The sequence below is a fragment of the Molothrus aeneus genome, chromosome 4 (genome assembly GCF_037042795.1).
Source record: "Molothrus aeneus isolate 106 chromosome 4, BPBGC_Maene_1.0, whole genome shotgun sequence".
Lineage (NCBI taxonomy): Eukaryota > Metazoa > Chordata > Aves > Passeriformes > Icteridae > Molothrus > Molothrus aeneus.
This window is the reverse complement of record NC_089649.1, coordinates 16,382,520-16,405,756: the sequence shown is the minus strand read 5'-3', so window position 1 is coordinate 16,405,756 and position 23,237 is coordinate 16,382,520.

Here is a 23,237-nt window from a genome sequence, read left to right as displayed (position 1 = left end):
CTGGCTGGCTGCAGTTACCCCTTCTGTAAAAATTAATCAGTTGTCCTAATGTGCAGGAAGGAATGAAGAATGTTTCAGTAAGGAACCCAATTTTTTGTTAAAACAGGCACTTCTGTTTTTAAAGCTGGGACAAGACTAACAGTTCTAGATAGAAATCTTGGTTCCACTTAAATCAGTGGCAGCATACCCATTGATCCACAGGGAGTAATGATTTCATCATGTGTTAGTCTGAAAAATGGATGCAGATGAAAAATGTCCAGTGTTAGAAATTCCTCTGTTGGCTGCCCAGTGATGCACTTAAACTTTGCTGTTGGAAAATCACCTCTGTGAAGGATAGAATATCTTCCCTCACTTGTTGATGGCCTTTGGAAAATCCTTTGATCCCCAATTCCTTCTCTGTACATTATATGATCCCCTTTTTTTGTTACAGGATCTTCAGGGTGAGGACTGTTCTGAAGAGAAAATGCATGGGGAGATGGAAAAATTCTCAGGCACTGATCTCCGCTACTGTCACTGAAACTGCTGTGCTAGAAGATAATAAAACCAGATCTGAAACCTCACCAAGGATGCTTCTCTGTTCACCGGCTTCCTGTTGAACACAGACAAATGAAAGGCCTGAGAGTCACATCCAAAATACTTCACAGATTTGGGTATGGCTATTTGAAGAGTTATTTCAACTCGAGTTAAGACTTTTCATCAAAACTACATTTGGAAGAAGACAACTCCTTAACCCAGAGGACAAGAAACTTCCCCAGCAAGTTGTGAACAGCTATGTGTCAGAGAATTCTAAACTGGAAAAAAACATCACAACTGCAACTTAGTGTCTTCTTCTTCTTCTGGAAGCCATTAGTAAATCCTTCTTTAGAGTCTCTAGTTTTTTTTTAAAAAGGGCATTTATGGCCAGAGGACTCCTTAAAAAACAACAGAAACCAAGCCCACCAGTCTTTCTTGCAGTAAAGAACCAAGGTTGCAAGTTTGTTTTTTTTAAGTTGCTCTGGTGCTTCAGAATTTTTTAACTGTTCATCTTGCAATAACCTCTTGAGTATACTAGACAGAATTCCTAAATAATAAGTGCATTTGTTAAACTCCTCTAACCACTGCAATAAAAGTATCAGGCAAATCCATTTAATTTGGTTTTCTTGATGTATTGATCATCTCTTTACTAAATTAAACATACTGTACTGAACTGAGCAGCTGTGCTATAATTTTCACACTTTTTCTAGCATATTCCCTATGGTCAAAGGATTGTAGTTCAAATGTAGACATAGCATATATACTCTTACACAAATCTCAGCTGCAAAAATCAGTATTACATATAATTAACAATAGAGACAAATATGTCAGTACTAGCTGAAAACACCCATATAGTGCAATGATAGCAAACTGTAGCTCTAAGAAAAATAGAAGTCACCACTTCTCACAAAATAGTAACTGTATCACAGACCACAGCCTGTTTTAAAATAATAATCTGTACATTCTGGTCATCAAAAGATGACTAAAACCAAATTTCATTAAAATGTGCTAGCTAATGAATGTCTCATTCTAGACAGTGCTTTCACATGTTTGAATTCAGGTTTGCCCAGCTGCAAAATGGGGATAATGATACTTTCTCTGCTCTTTATAGCTTGACATAAAGATTGATATAGATTGATAACTCTTTTGGGCAGGAACAATCTCACTGGGCAGTTTATACCACACAGCAGGAATTAAAAAATACTTTAAAATGCAACTGATTTTTTCAAAGACATTAAATTAAGTAATAGTTAACACAAATGAAGAATTTTAAATTAATTTTGTTACTGATAATAGACTTCAGATAGTATTTAAAACATACTACTTAAATGCTACTTAGTTTCGTTTCTAATTAAACACCATTTTCTAATGTAGTCAAGTTTCAGAACATAGGTAAAAGGTTGGAACATCCTTTTTAGAAGTGGTTCCAAATCCCCTTTGCTCTCTCCACTTCTGTCACATTTCCCTGTCCTTGTGGATTTTTGGGGCTGTGCCAAAGAAGAACAAATCCACAATCCACTATTCCTTTCCTCCCCAGTTATTCTGTATGTCATTGTGCAGGTAACCACTGCAGATGTTTAAGAATTAATAACTGGAAAAAGCAGGAGGGAAAAAGTGATTTTGGGGTTAGAAATGACTCCTAGAATTAGATGCCACTGTCAGAGCTGCACAACAGAGCTAACTGGTTAGGCCATAATTCCTCCTGTGCATAATATTACAGGTAAAACATGAGACAAGATGAGAGCCAATGAGTTCACATGTCGAGTATGGCTGACTGCAAGCAAGACCTTCTTTGAACAGACACAGAAGGGAAGGGGGGATGTGTGCAGGAGCAGGAAAGCCACAAGAGTGAGCACACACAGAGCCTCATTCAGGTGAATCTGAGAGCTTGGTGGAAAGCCTGGTGCACGTGGATTTCACCATCTGGAAATGAAGCTGCTATGTGTTTACTAGAGTTCTCACAAAGAAGATTGATCATTTCCAGATTTCCCATTTTGTTGGGATGGACTAACATCTGGAGAAAAGAAATGCTGTGTTTGCTGTTGCAGAAATTTCTACTATTTGTAGGCATTTATTGAAGCCTGCAAAGTCCTGGGATAGAGACTCCAACTGCTGACCAAATCTTTGCACTTCCTAGATAGTGGAATTAAGCTCAGATGATTTTGCCTGTTCTTGGTAAACTATTTACTGCTGCTATTTAGAAAGACAGGATGTAGCTCACTCAGAGAAGTTTCTGTTAGACTTGACTTATAAAATTTCCCACCTTTGCTTTCACCAAAACAGGTTTCTGACAATAGCAATGATCTTACAAAGTTTTTTATTGAGCAAGAATCCTACTGCCATCAGTCTGCCAGGTACTGCTGTTACCTCTTCTGAGCAATTGTCAAGAGTTCAGCATAACAACGATTCATGAAATACAAATATTTAAAGAATTGAGTACATGCTGAATATCATTGATACCATGGATTAATGATTCATGTCTCAAAGACTTCCTGGACAGAAGAGTAGGAGCTAATAAAAATTACAGGGTCGCATTTTTATTTAATCATTGATCAGATTACTTATTTTGTAGAATATCTTAGTTAAATGCCGATCTCCCGGAATATGAATCACAAAAAGGCACTTTTCTGACAATCTCCCTTTGATAATTTTTTTTTAGTATGACCTGAAAGACTTTCTTGCACACAAATGAGAATCTGTGATGGTTTTGGACAAGCTTTATGACTCACTGTATTGCTTTTCAAATAGTTATGATTTTTTTTTAATAGATGGAAGAAATTTCCTATGAGAAAACATGGGCATTAAAGTTAGTATATTGATCAAAATAATCTAAAGCTACTTTGAAAAGAAAATGGAACATTACTTCTGAAAAAGAGAGAGCTTTTTATCTTCAGTCTGATTAGAAATTGCTCTGTAGAACTCAAGGGAAAAGAAATAGCTTTTATAAGCTCTAAATTACAGTTTGTTTGTACTCAGAAAAGTGATTTAGTACAGGTTTAACTTTAGGCACATGGTTGAATTCCATCGATTCCTATGGAAGTAAAGCAGATGTGCTTGGAGCTGGTAATATGCTTAAACAGTGCTATATTAGGGCCTTTATACTTTACACGTTCAATATACCAAACGGTAATTAATCCTCATTGCACTTCTCAAGAAATATCTCATTATTAAATGCAAGCAGTGGGACTGGAGATTGCCTAATACCTTATATATTTAATTTGTGCTACAAAATGTAGTTGCAGACTTCCTAAGCGGTCTCATTTTTCTAGCATAGCAGAATTGCAGATAGGAAAGAGATGCTAAAGGTTAAAAAAAAATTCTTTTTTTTTTGTCAGTAGAAGAACTTCAGTGAATGCTTCTATGTGTTTGTGTGCAGCTCATATTTCAATCACTGTTGGTGATATACTGAGAAAGAGAAAATAAATACATGCAATATGTATGCAGAATGTGTCCTTAGTGGTTGAAACATGAGTGAGGAAGAATGACAGTGAAGAGAAGCAAATTTGATAACACACAGTAAAAACTAAAGCCTCACCACTGTGGAAATGTCCAAAGCAACCAGACTCTGGAAAGGAAAACCTTTCAAGCCTTTTAAACTAAGTAATTATGAATAACAGCTTATGAAGGATTTAAATGAATCTTGCCATTACTCCTTGCAATATAGGAGAGTAGGAGGGCACTTCCATCATGTCACCCTGCCAAACAGTCCATATTTTTTAACATCAGAAAAGGCCTGAGTAAAAAGGAGGCTCTTTATATTTTAGGTAGCTTGTGGTAAGCATGGTTAAAAGGTTCAAACCAAAGACAACCAGGCTTTCATCAATCCCACAACAAGTTTTCAGGGTTGACTTCAATAACAAATATACATATGCCTCCAACTAGATATTTCAGTTAGTTGACTTAATCAAGAACAGATTAAGCTTTATAATTCTAGTACAAGACATATCCAGACTTAAACCAATTCCATAAGAACATTTTCTACAACACTTTAATAACACACCATTTCATTACTAGCCCTACATAATTTACCTCCATCTAATCCCTCCTTTACATCAGAATTTTGTCAGTCATCAATATTGCATCAATACATCAACTGGTAACAGCTTTTCATCATTCATCAATACCAGAGGGGACACATATTCTTTGTAAAGAGAAGAATCTGCCTGAAATTGATGGGACATCTGACTTTCCTCTCTCTCCCAAGTTATTTTAAGAATGGATTTGAAAAAAATTAATGGAGAATATTTTAAAATTAGTAATTCAGTTCCATTAAAAGTTTTGTTCCCATTCCCTCCTCCCCAAAGAGCATTAACAAACATGAGGTTTCTGAAGAAAATTCCAGCATCCAGCCTTGTTTACTTTGAGAAGCAAGAATCTGATGTGGAACAAAGCATTCATTAGAAACAGGACATCATGGGGAGCTGGACTGTTTTCACCTCACACTCTAGAAGTTTCTTTAAAGATGTGCTGCCTAAATTTATTTTTTGCACACTGGTGCTGTCCTACACGCCTCTGACAAAACACCCTCCATGGTATTTGCCTTTAACAGGTAGCAATGGGGGGAAAATAAAAAGTTTTTTAAAAAAGCCTTCCCTAGGAATCTCCAGCACCAATATTGGAAAATGTGACTATAGACAAGAAATGTGTTGTCTTCTTTTTATGTCGTGGTGTAAACTGGGGTAAACGATTTCCCAGTGCCAGCGGGCTGGCTCATTGGAATAAACACAGTGGTCAGTGGCTTGAACCTCCTGTGGCCAAGTGTGTCATTAAAACCTGGTGGTCCCTGTGTAAGGTGAAACCACGGCCATATAAACACACACGCCATTTCCCACACATCCCAAGGAATGCTAGAACCTCCTACTTCCCCATGGAGTGATGCTGTTTTGTGGGCAGTGGAACCTGGGAAGCAAACGTAACAGGCTGCCTTTTGCTCCCCTTTAAAATTCAATTGCTCCCCAGAAATACTTCTGTGGTAGTGTAAATAACCAAATAAAGCATCAAAGATCACCTCCCCAACAAAAATGACTGATCATACTGAATACAAAATTTCTCTCCAAAGTGTCTTTCTGGATAAACACTTTTCCATCAAAGAAACAGAACATTCAATATGAGACTTGTACCATTAACCCACAGAAATTCTTTATGCTCCTAATGTTAATTGTTACTTGGGATCAAGGCCAGAACATATTGTCACAGGATCAAGGGTTAATCTAAGAATAATGCACATCCTCATAAAACACTTTCTTAAACACAGAAATAGCAATGTACTACACAACAAAACAGAAAGCTAAGATGCAGCACTAAGTAATCATTTCCAAAGGAAACCTAAGCTGAATTTTTAAACTGGCTTGGTTATCACTGACTTCAACTCTAAGATGTCACTCAACAGGAATTATCAAATCAAGTATCATAGTCAAGAACCTTTATGTGGGTAGGGGCACAGTTGAAGTCTAGAAAAAGGAGTTCAGTCCTGCCAGGAAGGGACAGAATACTAAAAAGGGCAAGAAATAATCAAGAAAAGGAAACCAAGCCACAAGAAACTACAAAGAGAAAGAGTAGTATGGAAATAAAGACAGAGCTACATCGGCAGAGCTGTAGGGAGAGTTCAGCACACACTTTATCAGTTCTTGGTACACGCAGATCCGGTCCCAACAGATCCAGGGAAATCTATTTTCAGATTTAGACCGAAAAAAGCTTGGGCAACATCCCCAATGGTGGCAACTTTCAGGTGGCTTTCCTAGTGCTTATGAGGGCTGCCCTGGCTGGGAACCAGTTTTGCTCAGAAGAACCTTTAACTCCACTGTGAATTCTGCCACGCAGCACCTCAAACTTGATTTGACAGGCTGCCTACAGGATTATCCAGGCAGCAGCTATGCAGCTTATTGAGGATAATCATTTTGTGTGTGGACCCTTTAGAGACATCAATTGCAGCAAAAATGTGCCTTCCTTTGACTCTCCAGCAAGACCAAAAGTGGCAGAGTTACCCGAGATGTATTTGTGTACTGATATATTTTAAGAATACTATTTATTTATTCTAGAATAGCTCTTTGTTCTAATTTTCCTAATTTGGAACATCATTTTTCAATGCTTTAAAGCCAAATGCTCTCGTAAGGCCCAAAATAATGTTCATTATGTATTTTAGAAGCTGCAGTGAGTGCGAAGGCCACACTTAGGTTTTGATTAGCTCCATTCCATGCTATATGTCAGAACAAAAACTCTTGCAAACATTGGTCTTATTGTATTGTAGGACCTATGCATAATTATTTCAAAACACACAGAAAGTGGCACACAGCAGAGCAATGAATAAAATACGAAGGAAAAAATCAAGAGAAGTTTTAGATACAAGAAACAAAGCACTTTCTGTAGGACTAGCTTCTTTTAAATCCAACATATTTATAAGGGTACCCTGCTTTAAAAAAAAAAAAAGAAAAAAAAAGAAAAAAAAGAAGCTGTATATAAACTAGATAGCATACATAGCTGCTCTGTTTAGAAAACAGCAAAGTACCATGTAAAAAAGTCTCTGTTTAGTCAGCCCACCCACTATGAAAGAGAAAAAAAAGAAAAAAAAGCTGACATTTAGAAAACAGGATATACTGAACAGTTTTCACAATTGTGCCCAGCAAATCTCATAGAGCTTTTTGTGTAAATTCTACAGCACGGACCCAATCCTGCAAGTTACCATGTATTAGGAAATGAAAGCTATCAAGGATAAAAGTTAAAAAAGACTTAGAAGCCCAACCTTCCTTTACAGCATGGCATTTAAAGAAACCACTAGTTAGCAGGGAAATGGGAAATCAAACAGTAAGTGTGAGGAAAATATCTAAACAGCCCCACCTTTTGGAAAAGTGATCTTTTCAGTCCTACTATAGATATGACAAAATATTGTTCCTGACAGATAAAATGAGAGCTGAAAAGCCCCCTGCAAGCCTGCCCAAAAGTACATATAAACATGAGAAGAAAACCCAAATAAATACTGTTAGATAAAATTTTCAGAGCGTGGATTTGCCTATGTGTTTGGAAAAAATGCTAAACACAACAAGATCCAGATGCTAATTGGAACCACCAAGCTTAATGCAAAGCAAATAACGCACAGAATTATCATGCAGGTCACTTTGGACACCCTTCTCACTGCATGGTGCAGGGGCAGCCCCTGTGTGACACTGCTTGGGTGTGCTCTGGGTGTGATGACAACTGTCAAACGCAGCAGTGAATTATGTGTGTTTTGGTGTGGCAGTGTGAAATCTCCCGAGTGCAGGTACAGGTGGGTGACATCCAACCTCTGAAACCACATCAATACAGCTTCAGTCCTTCAGGTTTCAGACCTTCAGCAGTCATGAAGCCTATATTTAAACACAAACACATGCAGGGGGGTGTGTGTATATTATATATATATATATATATATATATATATATATATATATATATATATATATATGCATGCATTTATGGTCGATAATACTGGAGTAGGGGGCACATTTACTGTGGGAAAACAGCATGATAAGGAAATGTCATTCTTTACTGTGTCATTTGTTCTTGAGGACCAAGCCTACCTTTGTCTCTGCTTCTGGCTTGCCTGCCTCCCTCCCTGAAACCCAGCAGGTCTTTTCCATCTCCCTCAGACCTATGGATGATAAAGAGCATAGGCAACAGATAAGGAACAACTTTAAACACTGCAGAAACATAAACAGAACTTTAACTGCAAGCTGAGTGATTTTTTTAAAAAAGAACACAGCCCAACAGAGCCATCCTATACTAAAAATTCCAACACAGAATTCCTGCAAAAGGCAAAATCCATTGCCAAGGAGTCTCCCCTTGAGTATTCACTGAACCTTACTAAGTAGACAGTGGTTGAAGGGGATTCCATTGGGGCACTCACAAAATCAGCCCTTGTACAGATTTGTGTCAGCACTGCAGCTCAGGAACAGAGTAGTCTCAGAAACAGCGGCACACTGTCAGCCCCATGGCAGGCCAGGCAATTCAGCTCCTGACAGGTTAAAAAAGTGCTCATTGTCTGAGCAGCAAGTCAATGCAAGCCAGGAAAAACTTTCAGAGATTAGACCAGTGGCTAAACTTCAAGGAACAGAGGAAGTTATGCTGAGGAATCCGCTGCTTTTTTTCTTCTTTTCTCCTTCCTGCCAGGGAAAAGAAGGTTGGAGCTGCAGTGCAGGCTGGCAAGGAAAGCAAGAAAATGAGGGAAGCTTTCCTTTAGCTCCTTCTTATTCAACATTATAGTACATTCTCTCACCCAGTTTCCCTGAATACTGCTGAAAGATAAGGAATTACTCTAAACCCAAATGTTTTCTCAGAGGTGACGGGTTTAACTCTTTCAAAACCAGTAACTGCAGGATCATCCCTAGGGATAAGTAATGAGCAGTACTTTCAGTAAGAATGTGTTTGCTAAGCTTTAAATCACCCTATTTTGTGGTATCCTAATTTCAAAATATAGTCTCAATAAAGATTAAAGGACTACATCCACAATTTTTACTAGTGTTTCTCCAAACTTAAAGAACCTTTCTTGTTTCTCTTTAGTGGATGAACACTTAGTTCCTGTATGTCCCACCCAGACAATGAGATGTATTACAAGTGACTGAATTCTATTAAAGGCCTTAAGCTGTAAAATGCTGCTAAATTATATAAACATTTCAGATGCATAGGCTATTGATTACACGACAAAATATCACAGAACTTTTCAGAATGGTTAAAGACTGGAATTCATTAAATGTAGGGTTCAAAAAAGACTGACCATCACTTTTTGCATCCACTTGTGTTGGGGGTTAGGTTTCTTTCCTTGGGTTCCTTTTTACTTAAAGATTTTTTTTTCCATAAGTTGCTAGGAGACATTAACAACTGGGTACTTAAGAAAACAAAAGAAGTGATCAAGCTCAGGGAGGAGGGCATCTGGTTGCATTTCTGTTTTCTGAGGGTTTTTCTCTGAGGGGCAGAGATACTGCGAGAACTGACTCTCGCTCTCTCTGTCTTCAGAAGATGGTTGGAGCTGCTGCCTGGGAAAAGGAATTCGCTGCTTCTTCTGCCTTGGGGTGAGCCTGTGCTTGTAAGAACAGCCACTGAACTGGGACCTTACTAACACCCACCTCAACAAAAGAGGGACCTATTCCCATCTGCTCGGGTGTCCAGGATTCTGAGCTTGCCTCTCTCTGCCCTTCTGGGAGCCAGGCTCCTCTGTCCTACCCTCGCTGCTTCTCTGAGTTCTTGCTGCGCTGTAGTCATGCCCTCCCACCCTGCCGACACATCCTGCCAGCCCAGCCTGCTGCTTTCTGAGAGTCCTGCTAGGGGCACCAGAGCCGGTTGCCCCAGGGTTTGTGGAGCAAAGCCTCCCCTCCATCCCTTCCCATCTGGGCCGAGCCACCATCACCGCATGCTCCCTGAGCTCACAGCACAGCGCCCCCTGCAGGCCCGGGGGAGTCACCGCACCTGCCCTGCCCGCCGGGAGCCAGCAGCGCCCCTGCCGGCCGTGCCCGGAACTGCACCAGAGGGAAAATGCCGTAACCAAAAGACTGTCACTGGGTTCTGTTTGGTGTTAATGCTGTGTTGTTGTTTGTTTACTTTATCTCACACACTAGTAAAGAACTGTTATTCCTATCCTCATATCTTTGTCTGAGAGCCCCTTAATTTCAAAATTATAACAATTTGGAGGGAGGGAGTTCACATTTTACATTCCTAGTGTAATATATGTTATGAAATAATTAATGCTTAAAGAGAGAGTATTTTATAAGATTATAAAATCCAAATGAGTCTCTGACCACAAGCAGCCCAGGGACAGATGTCTACTTCGGAATTTCAAAATTCCTGAAGGCAGAAGGAGAACAATACCCCTGTTTACCCACGAATAGACATGGCCAGCATGATGATCGTCCTCGGGGGCAATCAGGAGACACCCAAGGGTGATCATCACCTGATTGATACCATCTATCAAGATAACAGAAGTCGCCAGAAAGATACATCTGAATACGCGACTTCCCCTAACATGATCAGCGTCTACCACTACTCAAGAAACAGCAATTGTCCAGCCCTGCACAGTGAAAGAAACTCTCATGCATATACAGGGTTACAAAAGAAATTGGGGCACCTCTGCCTCAGGTATAAAAACCGTATAAAATAGCCTCGCTGGAAGCGGCGCTTGTGAACAGAGGGAGATCCGGTGCAACAGAGGTCGGATCTAGGTTCACCCGGCACCGATCCTGGGCTCAATGCTTTCTCTTTGGCTGTGGGTTTTTGAGGACTGTATTTTGGTCATGAAAATAAAATCTTTCACATTTTGATAATTTGGCTTTTCAACTGATCATTTATAACAGTAGGGAGGCTCCTGCCTTCCTTAGCAGACACCTGTCTTTCAAACCAAGCCAACTTGACCTACAAGAACCAATGGTTCTTCCATTAAAAATTATTACTGAAAATCTTTAGAAATTTACTCAATTTAAGTTTCTTCAGCTGAATTTTTATCATACTTGAGGACATGCACATTTGGAGATGGTCAAAATGTGGCAGAACTGATTGCAAACAAAACTAATCCAAGTGCCATTGAAAAAGGAAGAGAAGATAAGCAGATAAATACATCCTTGGTTTTTTCCAGGAGTCCCAAAGACTGCACAGTTGAGGAAAGCTTCGGTTGCTTTTTAACTATTGGACAACCCCAGGTATGGAAAAGTGCTAAATTCATGTCCCTGTCCACATCATTCACATGTTTTTTAGGCTCATGAAGAGTTCCTTGGCAATACCAGAAGGGAAAGATAACTTCTGTGGACAACCCCAGGTATGGAAAAGTGCTAAATTCATGTCCCTGTCCACATCATTCACATGTTTTTTAGGCTCATGAAGAGTTCCTTGGCAATACCAGAAGGGAAAGATAACTTCTGTTCTTTGCCTATAACATATTTAGGACCACTGTAGAAAGTGCTTAAAGAATTACATGTTTCTCTTGCCGACTCTTCCAAATTTTATGGCTGTTCCCTGCCTCTCTCTAAGCTCTGCTGGGGTACTGCTATCTGCTGCCACATGTGTGCCAAATTGGAAGGAACATGCAACTGTACTTGTATATATTGAATTAAATGGTGCAGTAATTGGAGTCTGGCAATTGGACTGATCAGAGTGGGTGACAGCAAGGGATATATATCAGAAACCCTTCATTAACCTAACACAGTGCCTCCAAAATGCCTTGCATACAACCAGGTAAAGGTGCAATACCATTATCAATGAAAAGTGAAGGAGAATCTGTGCACTCTGAAACCTGAGTCTCAGTAAATGTAAGGACTATCATTCTGTATCTTTGTTAAATGTAGTCTTAAAAATATTTACTAAATGGCTAACCACGAGACTAAACAAAAGCATTACCACCATTGTAAATCAAGATCAAGGCAGTTTCATGCCAGGCAGGGAGGCAGCTGATAATTTAAGAAGAGTGCTACAGATATTATGAGAGGTGAGAGATGATGACGATCCCATAGCTGCTTTTTCTTGAGATGCTGAAAATGTATTTAATAGGGTAGGATCAAATGCTGATATCTACAATACACCTCTTGCGAGTTTTGTTTTGGATTAAAACTCAGAAACCTAATTAAAACAATTTACTTTCACCCATTAGCCTTAATCCTTATGAATGGCTTACTGTCTTCTCTGGTTATTTTACCAAAAGGCACTTGAAAATGATGTCCTCCCTCTCCTGTCCTACTTTGCACTTGACCTTGAACCTTTGGCCATCTCCTGCATTCTTATTCTGAAAAAGTATTTGGCATCCAGAAACTACTGGTATGTGTAGGTGACATCCAGACAGTTACTAAACAGCATTTTCAAAGATTAACAAAGATTTTCAATGCACTGGTGTACCAGAAGCATAATATCTAAAATATCTAATATCTAAAATTTTGTCTGTTGCATAATTCCCATCGAGAGAGCAACTAGTGTTATGAACCTTGCTTGTTTAGGGATTTTTTTAAAAAGCAGTAGATTACAGTTTTAAAAACATGGATTACTTCTCTAAGAAAGAGCCTATTATAATTTAATAGTTCAAAGAAACAAAGCTCTGCCAACTGCAGAATGAAGTTCCTAATTTTAAGCATTTACCTTTTAATCTTTGATAATTTTTCCAAAGTGTAAAATACTTACAAGTAAATTTGGAGCTCAAACAAAAGAGAAAAATATAGTGAATGATAAAAGCATAGAATAAAAGGATTCAAAACTGAGATCATCTGAACTGTAGCCTTTCAAAAAGACTGTTAGCATTAGGAAGCTTGTATAGAGACTAAGTTCCTCTCCACTGGCAAGCAATACAGAGTCCATCCAGTTGCTCTAAAGAAACAAAATAAACTGAGAGAAGAAATTTGTACCCCTGGCAGGTATATGAACTGTTCTTTAACTGACTTACCCAACTTCCTACTCCACTATGGAAGAAAACACCTTTGAAGAGACTTCCAACTAAATCTGTGGTAGCACAGACATGAAAAAGAGAAAGAGGAGTCAGGTTGTCTGATTTAACTCAATCTAGCATGACCCACAGATTCCTTAAGGGAGGACTATAAATCTTCCTCCACTGCAAATTCTACTCATTCTAAAGAATAAAAAAATTAAAGGCTTTGTCATGCCAATGCAATGCTGTTTCAAAAGACAATCTTCTATTCATCACAAATCTCATCATATATTAGTGGAAAGGCTTTCCTGACAACATAATTTCACCTGCTTTCAGCAGAAAATACAGTTTACATTATGAAAAAGCAACTTTCCAATGTTGCTTTTTTGGAGTTTTTTTTAGCAGCAACATTCAGGTTGTTTTTTTGTCAAAGCTCCTGGCCAGCTTTCAAAGTCTACAAAGCGAGTACCTACTAAATCTCAACTAGAACAAGCAAAAGATACAGCTGACTGGGCTTTATGACTCACTTGACAGATCTTTGTGTGTCAGCTGTGAGCAGCTTTGGAAAGATCAGTAATCCATGTACAGTAAGTAGCATTTCCAGCTTTTCAGAAAAACAAGACTCACTCTTTGGTAAAACTGAGAAAACCAGATGTTGTTGAAAGAAATGTCCTTGAAAAATCTAAAAAACACAGAGAAAGCTAAATAGAAAACTAACCAAAAATATTGCTGCTTCATACTTTCTTCATTATGAAGAGCTTTTATAGCTTTTCACCATTCTGGCAGGACCAGATTTGCCAGATGTGCTTTTGCCCTTCCAAGCTCTCACTGCTCCTCAGCCCATCAACCATCAGCTTGGTAGGATGCACATTGTTCACTTGCATTTCTTTCTGCCATTTCTCAGTTTTTAAGCCTCTTTACAAAACCCTACCCTGTTTAACTTATTTTTCTCTCTGTGCTAGAAAAAACACCCAGCTAAAAAAAATACAAGTAAGTCTCCAGTTAAAAGCCACAGAATTCCTGAGGTTGGAAGGGATCTCCGGAGGACTTCCTGCTCAAGCAGGATCACCTAGAGCAGGTTGCCCAGGACCATGTCTAGTTGGGTTTTTAAGTATATTCAAGGGCAGAGACTCCATAACCTCACTGGGCAATCTGCACCAGTGTTTGAGCATCCCACAGTAAAAAACCAAAAACACAAGCACAAAAACATCCAACCCTCCCAACCCTGAACAATTAAATCCCTCAAACTGAAAAACAAAAAAAACCCAAAAAACCCACACCACTATTTCAAAAGCAGAAGATATATTATATTTCTTCCACTCAAAAAGGAAAAGAAAAAATTACAAACTCTGAGTGACTAAGCCTATGTAAATATGAGTACGTAGGTGCCTGCATACATGCTAGTTTATCCTATGTTTATTTAAGTATTTTAATAGGAAATGGTCCATTCAGATAGAGTAATTTATCCCCAGTGCTGTCCTAGGGCAGAACAAAAACAAGACAAGAATATGTATCAGTACACATTTCAACATAGAAAGCAGACTAAAGAACAGCTGCACACCGTATTTTCTTGAGAACAGAAAGTAAATTCTGCCCAGCTGAAATATAATATATTTAGTCTAATAACTTACTCTATCCAATATATGAATTTATATTACCATACACAATAATTTTCAAGTATTTTTGTTAGGATTGGGAACAGAGGTTATTTGATAACACATCAAATGCAATGCATATAGTATTATATGCAGAAACAGAATTGATACATTCCATTTTGAACAAAAGGATGAGCAGAACCACAATTTATGCTTGACACATTTTACTGAAGCATAGGAAAAGAAAAAAGAAAAATCAGTGAAATCCTGCTCTTAAAAAACATGCCATTGTTTTCTTTAGTTTTTAGACAGAGTAAGAGAAAACGTCTCAGCTGACAGTTCACCATCAATGCTGTAAACCTGAGGTTCGTATTTACTGAGCAGAACATCAATTTCTCTCTTCCTTAAAATCTTTACTGCTTTGGTAGTTGTCCTCCTCCACCTTCCTGAAGGCCTTGAAATATGTGACTTTCCTATCCTTTGAACAGGTTTTCATTTAGAAGATCTGACAAAGATCACATTTTCTCAGTAGTGTCATTTCAGGGAGCTTGGCTGGAGGCTTTTCAGAAGAGAAATGAAGGCACCCAATTCCCACTGATTTTCTGTGACTCATATTCTTAGGAAAACCTCACTTCTTTCCTGTACTTTTTTGCAATGACAATTTTATATACTCTGATTCTCTTCTTTACCTATTGCTGCAGATAGTCCTCATTGTTTGAAAACCCACACTGACCTTCTGTGACTATTTGTGTCCAAAGTTTATAATAAATTTCACCTGTTCAAATCCAATTCTGTAACATTTGTTGTTGCCAAAAAGTTCAAATCTCTTTTCAGCCAGTAATAATATTGGTGTCAGCTGCCAGGTCCTTTCCTTTGTGGACTTTTGCCCATTTAAACTAATGGTGTCTTATTTGTTTTATGATTGGTTTTTTTCTAGTAGCTGCCCTTCTGTGAAGCCCTCTCTTGGCTATGTAAGTCATACACCAATCTGGAGGACACCTGCTTTTTAGTACTTGCTGCCAGACCTATTTGAAAAGTCAAATCTCCACTAAGCACATCAAACACTCTGGTCTCACTAGATCAGAAACACTGTGAGTTGTTTAAGAATGTAGCTTGACATTATACATAATCTGGTCTAGCTGCAGGTGGCTGCCAAAAGGGGAAATCCTGCTCCCCCTACCCCCAGCCTGCGAGCTGAATGCTCTCTCCCTCTCTCTAGTTGCACTTGGAAGCAAAGATCCCGAGGTGCCTGGCTGAATCAGTTCAGGGAGCTGCTCTGATGGAAAAATCCCGTCTTCCCCCACTGAGAAATGAGCGATGCTGGATGAGCTGACACCCTGGCAGCAGCACGACCTGCTAGACCTGATGGAAGGGAGAATAAACTCCTGGACAGGAGTGAAAGATACAGGAGCACATTCTGGCAAAGAAAGAGGATATTGATTAGGAAGATTCATGCAATAGACAATGTTCTGAGCTTTGAAACTCCATCCCAACAGAGGTATTCTTAGACAGAGTAAGGGCTAAGTAGCTTCAAGATGAATTCTCAGAAACCCTTTTTCACAAGACTATTTGTAACTTCTCACAGACAGAGTTTTATGTGTTGCAGAATAGTCTCAAAAGGACAGATAGGAGAAATGAAGTGATCATCCTGTTCGAGACTGCAGAATACATTTGGCAAATTGCCATGGGGGAGATAAATGTCTACGTACAAAACCGAAAATAAAGGCAATGAACAGAAAATATATTAAAAAGGCAAAGCAAAAAAGAAGCAGTAAGTTATGTGAGGAAATTATAGTATCAAGGTCTGCATCTAGCATTTTCCAATGAAAACAACTTATTCTAGGTTTGATAGAACTAATTCTAAATTACATGAAAAATCCATAGACTGGCTTTTATAGTAACTTTCATCTAAAGATCTGAATTTGTTTGGGAAGTGGGTAGTAATTAGGCTGCACAGACAACTTGTCTGTTTAGGGAAAATTCATACACACATTCCAATGAGAAAAAATTAAACACCAACCAGAATGTGATACTATCAAGAATATTCTGTGAGAGAATCAAAAATCAAACCCAAGTCACTTGTCTCCTGAAGACCTACATAAATTCAAGCAATTATAGGATAGACAATAACATCCCCATGAGTAAATATGTCAGCATATTGATTGGTGAAGGGCAAAACTCCCAATTGTTTAGAGGATTTGTTTGGAGAATTGTCATTCTCCAAAACAATGACATAACTGACTTATATGTTCATATTATTAGTTCTAGTTTGGCCCAAGAAGATGCATATAATAATCTGTGCTACAGCAAACTTGTTCACCAAAATATTGTATGGTATGAATAGAGCAGCTCCTTGGAGAAGGAAAGCAAGCCTCAAGGATAAAGAAACAGGCTGAGCCTGGCTGTTATTGTGATAACTTAACCATAAGAGCCACTCTAAAACTGTATCAGAAATTCCAGCAAGCAAAGGCATCTTAACTTAGCTTTCAGTGACATGGAAGTCAATGTTCCCATAAACTAAACTATCAAAATCATTCAGATCTTACGACTAGCTAACAGAGAATCATGAGAAAACTCTGCCCTTTGACTCAAGAGCAAAACCAAGCTCAGTGGGAAATGATGCTGATAGAATGGGAACCAAAGTGGAACAAACCGACGAAGCACATGATGATTTTCTCTACTCCAAGTGATGGCTTCAACACAGTCTTGACAAAAATGAAAAATGGCTGACAAGATTTAAAGTATAATGCATATCCCAAATGAGGAGAGATGCAACCCCCAAGCGGCATCTGGTAGTAATACCGTATTGCAGCAAATACAGTAACACTAATAATAATTTACATTGCTATATACTCCCCTTCAAGGCATCTGAAACTGGCTATTGTCAGAGAACAGATGTAGGACTAAATGGCACGTGGCCAATACAGATGAAAAACCTGATTCCTGACTGCTACATTTACATGAGGGGAAAGAAAAAATACCAACAAACCAACAACAACAAAAACCAAAACAAAACAAAAAAGGGAAGAAATTATGAGAAATGTCTTTTAACTGTAATATTTATGTGACTACAGGCAGACCCCATTAATTTATACTAGGGCCTCTCTAGTAAAAGCCTAAATTGCAGAGAACAGTGAAGTTAAGCTTGCAGGTCACCTACAACTTCTCTGAGTTGGTCTTTAGCTTGACTTAGGTGAGAATATCCCAAGAGCTACTCTAGCTTTTACCAGCTGTCAATCACTTCAGAAATCACTGTCAAGAATTTCAGAATTCAAATAACTTCTCCATGCCCTTCACGCTTCAGTCACAGAAGACAGGTGCAGTCATGATAATCTGGAAAATATTTTCCTCAGAAAAAAATGCTCCCAAGGAAAGGTCTAAAGCTACTGAACGTGCAACCACTTTATGTCACTGAAGCAGTTCTTAGTGACACAAATCACTATGTGACTTTCCAGGGAAAAAGAAACCTACTGAAGAGAAAAAGCCCGGAGTCAAGTTTACAACTTGCAATGCAGAACTCCTGGAGTACTAACACAATCCTCATAAGTCAAAAAAAAAAGAAGAGGCTGTCTTCACAGGAGAGAGAAAAACATCCCAAGTCTGTACCATTTGATTTATACTTGCAAAGGAAAGTTGAGCCAGTTATATGTGTAAACAGGGGTTGAGCTGATGTGTTGCTTTTCTCCTCTTCCATTCTGGGAATGACTGTGGGTGATCTCTCTTCTTTCTTTACCTCCCACTGTCTCTTCCTCCTCCACCAGAAAAAGAAATTAAAGGGAAAAAAAAAAAAGGAGAAAAAAATCTGCTTGCCAGTAGCCAGTGTGAATACCAGCTGAAACACCTGCACGCCAGACATGTCCAGCTGTCCCTCTCCCCTGCCTCTTGCTGACAAGGCATCTGTGCTGCACACCACACACACCAGTTTGCTTGCTGTAGGTAAGGAGACTTTTAGGATTATTATTCCCACTGCTCTTGTCCAGTTCTCCTCACCATCCCCCACAGACTGCAGAGGGGAACTTCTCCACAATGCACGGCAGCCCCACAAGTATGCTCGGTCGAAGCCAAATCAATGGCTTTTCAAATTCTCTTATGATACAGTCACCACATCATTCCAGTCTTGGGTTACAGGGCAGCAGGAAGGCACAGCCCTCCTCTAGGCAGGAAATACAAACATTTAGAAGGTTAAAACCAGGCCTAATCCTCTTCTGCAGAACCCCCTCACTCCATTTTCTGTGGAGCACTGCTGTGCTTAGATAACAGCATCACTGCTCATTTCTTCACATATTTTTCTTCCTGGTTGTGCAAGAATCAGGCCTAAACTAAGCACAGCAGGAAGTCTTCCACCTTGAGAATTTGACCCTTATTTCAGAGATCCCAGAAAACTTGACAGGAAGGATAAACTTCCAACCAGATTCAAGCAAAAATTTCAAACCTCTGTGCCTTAAGATTATGAAACAGATCATGAATAACTTCTTTCAGTTCTTGTCTAAAGGGAAAAAAAAGATTTTTAAAAACTGTTTCAGTTTAACAAGTTATTTTCAGGGGTTTTATCTGACAAGATTCAATTTTAGAATTCATTAAAACAAAAGAACTGCTATACACAGGAAAGATTGTTTCAAAATGAAAAACCAAAATATATTCTTTTAAAAATGCAAAATTAATATATCTAGCCTTTTTCATTTAAGTATTTTTCACCAAAGAAAAAATATTTCACCACCATAATTTCCTACATATATAATCTTTCAAGTGATGCCCACACTTTAGTTTCTCCAAAAAAAAAGAGTTGCATGACATTTTTTTCCCCAATAATATTTATAAGTAAAAATGGCCTGAATTTTAAAACTGCAAAATACTGGCAGTACTCTTTCACTTAAGTGACTGCTGTTTTGTGCATTTATACAAACTGATGCCTGTGTGCAGAAATACAATTTAGGATCTTAATATTTGTCATCTAGATTTTAAAATTTTGGTTACAAGTCAAAAATCTATAAGACTGCATGACAATATGCAAAGACATGCACATAAAGTATTTTTATTTACATAAAATATGTTAAATTTTAATTTTTCCCATTTTCCAAAACTTAGTGACATCAAATGACTGTCATATATTTGATACTAAAAGAATATAATACACTTTATACTTGACTTTTAAATTTTCTTTCTCTAGATGTTTTCTTTCAATAACTTCACTAAATACTAGCAACAAATCTTGCTTTTCCTTATGCTGAAGTTATTGTTGCTGGAGCTGACCAGGATCAAACTGTGGAAAGACAGAATGAATCTGGAATATCAGGTCCTAGCTCTGTATCTTTTTTTCCTCATTCTCTTGAATATATAGCTGTTAAGAGGTGTGCTCACCATTTTCAAATAACAAAGACCATCTTTCAGAAAACAAGCAAACAAAACCACTAGCAAAGTGTTTGTGATTAATATTTAATGCCCCACTGGGTTTCATACATGGCATGAAGAAGGATGTTAGTTCTGGAAAAGCAGAATTTCTAAATGCTTTTTAAAGATGACAAAGCACTTTACAATTTTTTCTCTCAACACAGGTAGTGGTGGTGGGTTTGTTTTTTAATACATCCACGTGAAGACAGTTAGCTGTGAGGAGGAAAACAGACACAGAGCATTTTAACCTGCCCTTAAAAGTCAACAAAATCAAGTAAACCTAGTGGCAGTGTTGCCATAATAAAACAGAAGATTTCAGTTTCTTCCCAGTGGAATTTGTGGTTCTGCAGTTCTCTTGAGCAAAGACAAGGGCAGACTCCTAATTTAGCCCATAGTTCATACTTTTAATCAGAGATAGTACTGTAACTGGTCTCAAGTAATGATGCTCAAATGTTGTCCAAACCTGTTTTCCTCTACAATTCTAAGCAATACATGAAGAAAAATATTGTTAGAAAGTCATGTTAACATGAAGAAAAGTAGGAGATGGGAAAACGTAAACAATAAGCTCCGTAAAACTCCCGAACAAACCAGTACATTTTGAATTGCTCTTTGGTAACTGATGAAAAAAAGTGCTACGAGGCAAATCCTTCACTGGGTCACTCACTGGGGAGACTGGTAAAAATAAATTGCACAGCTCTAATTTTCCTAGCAGCTTCCATGCTATTCTTTGAAACTGAGTAAGAAACCCTTGGCCTAATCCCAAGAGCCAATCTATAGTAAATAGTGCACACTTAATGCCTAAGTTCCTTTTTAGCACCATTCAGACAGTGACTTCAGCCACACAGCTTAGTCATAGCAGACATTTTTGTGGTGAAAGCATTAAACCCACATGCAGCTCTCTTTCTGTGGCCACTGGGGGTCATGCTCCTTTCCCATTAGCTGAATAAATCATAAAGTCTGCACAGACCACACAAGAAGCAAGGCTAGCAAGCCACAGGCAGTGCCTACAGCCTGCCATTTCTTTTCAGAATTAAAAAAAAAGGGGGAAGAAAAGAAAAACAGGAGAGAAACACAGCAAAACAGCCTAGCTTTAAGAAATTATTTGCTTTTATTTTTTTTAATTTGATCTCTTTGAAGTCCACAGAGATTTGTTTGTTTGTTCATCTTTTAACCCAAGCAGCTACAGCAAAGAAGAAAAGCAGAGAAAAATAAAAATACTGGCATGCAATTCCTTTATCCTATGTTGCAACAGCAGAAAGTAAAAAATCCTGCTGGTCTGTTAAATAACAGAGGCTGTCATACAATATAGAACCTCATCAGATACCCAGAGAACTCAAAATAGATGTTGATAAATAATATGTAATATAGGTATAAAGGCCTGAACAAGGAACCAAAATAGTGCACAATACTTTTCACATCAAATGATTTATTCTGCCAATGAAAACAACAGTAACTGAGCAAGGTCTGGAAGTCTAGAGGTTGGTTCAAGTTCCCATCAATCAGAAAACAAGATAAGAAGGAATTTTAAACATAGCCATTAGCATGCAACTAATGAACATGGAGAAGATATGCACAGCTCATTATGCAAAGGAGTGTTTCTTTAAAATGTACCAAACCCCGAAATACTTTAAAAAGTGCACTGAACTTTAGCAGGACTTTACATAAGAGCTTGATTGGCAACTTGAACATGCCCTGCTTCTCAAAGCCCCCCGGTGGGGCGGGCAGGGGGAGCGGCTGGGTGAGCAGCTTTTCAAACCAGGTCCTGTTCCATGATCCTGTCTAGATCATTTGGACATGCAGTGTTTAGAAAATAACATTTACATGCTTCACTGTCTACATGCTGAAAAACTCTGCTGAGCAAGGAGGACAGCTGAATCAGGGATTGCTGGGTCTATTTACACACTGTCAGCTGAACCTTTGTTCCCTATCCTATTTTGGGTTGGCATTTTTGGTGCAATCTAGGGTATTTTTAAACACAATAAAAACCCAAAAAAACACCACTGAAGAAAAATGAAAAAAAAAAACAAAAAAAAACCTAAAAAGCTGAAGGACAACAGAACAAAAAAAAAAAAAAAAAAAAAAAGAAAGAAAGAAAGAAAGAAAGAAAGAAAGAAATAAAAGCATGTGAGCTAGGGTCAGATAGGCTTAGACCAGAGTTTAAAAAGCTCTTTCAATCAGCTCTACCAGTAATCCTATATCCTTACCTGCAATATAACTTACTCTTTAGCTATTATAGTCCTCCTGAGCAAAGACAGATAATCATGTTGAATTGTGACAAATTATACGGTGGTTTTGAGATGTGAGCAAGCACTCACAGGGGAGTAGGGCAAGACCACTTAAATCCATTTCATTTGTGACTTAATATTGTGGGTTAAAACTTATGTGACCTTTGCCAAAGACATCTCATATATGTGCAGGAGAAAAATCAAATCCCAAGTCTCAAAAGATTCCTAGCAATAAGATATACAGTTTCTGACAGGTCACCCAAGGCACAGCCTCAATTTTATCATGGAATTCTTACTGATGGATTAAGTACCACTTTAACCAGAATAACAATAAATAAAAATCCCTCAGTGGAAAAATGTAGAACTGTGTAAAATTTAAGATTTCACTCATTCCAGTGGAACAGCCGGCATTTAACATCTTTATACACGTGTTTTCCCCACCAGCAAAAGACATTCTTAGAGCTCATACAGAGTATTCTCTCTGAAACTGGAGTCCTCAAAAGATCTCTAATACTTGAGATTTCAAACTGATGAAGTTACCAAGAGAAGCTGCATGAAGCACAGCTCCTTTTTTGGCTTCTCTAAGCCAATTTTTTTACCTTTTCCCTAGGCAGAATTTGTGTTGATCTCACTGGGAGATTTGCTCAAGTGAGGAGAGCAATCCTAGACTCCACTAGCAGCAAGAACCAAGGATACCACTTCAATGATTTCAAAATTAAAACCATATAAACCATGTACTTGCTTTGTCCAAATGTGTATGAACATTAGCAACACAGAGCATTTCAGAGGCCTGCTTCATACAAGGACAGCTACAGATTCAAACGTGGCTGCTTTCAAAGCACCCTCACTCACAATGAACAAACACAATGCAAACATTGTGAGGCCAAATTCTCTCTCCAGAATCTGGCATGGGTACATGCTCTCCAGAATCTGGCATGAGCCCAGGGTAGGGTAATGCAATATGTGTAAGGGAAGGGAAGAAAGCCTTTCTCAAAGCAAGGAGAAGAGAGACTTAAAGGTTCAGGTGAGGGACAAAAGGCCAATCTTCTCCTCTCACTTCCCCCTCTGCCTGCTGTCCTAATCAAAGCTCAAAGCTTTCAATTGAGTTTAACTCTGCCACTCCCAGAATACAGAAATGTTCATGTACTTTTACCC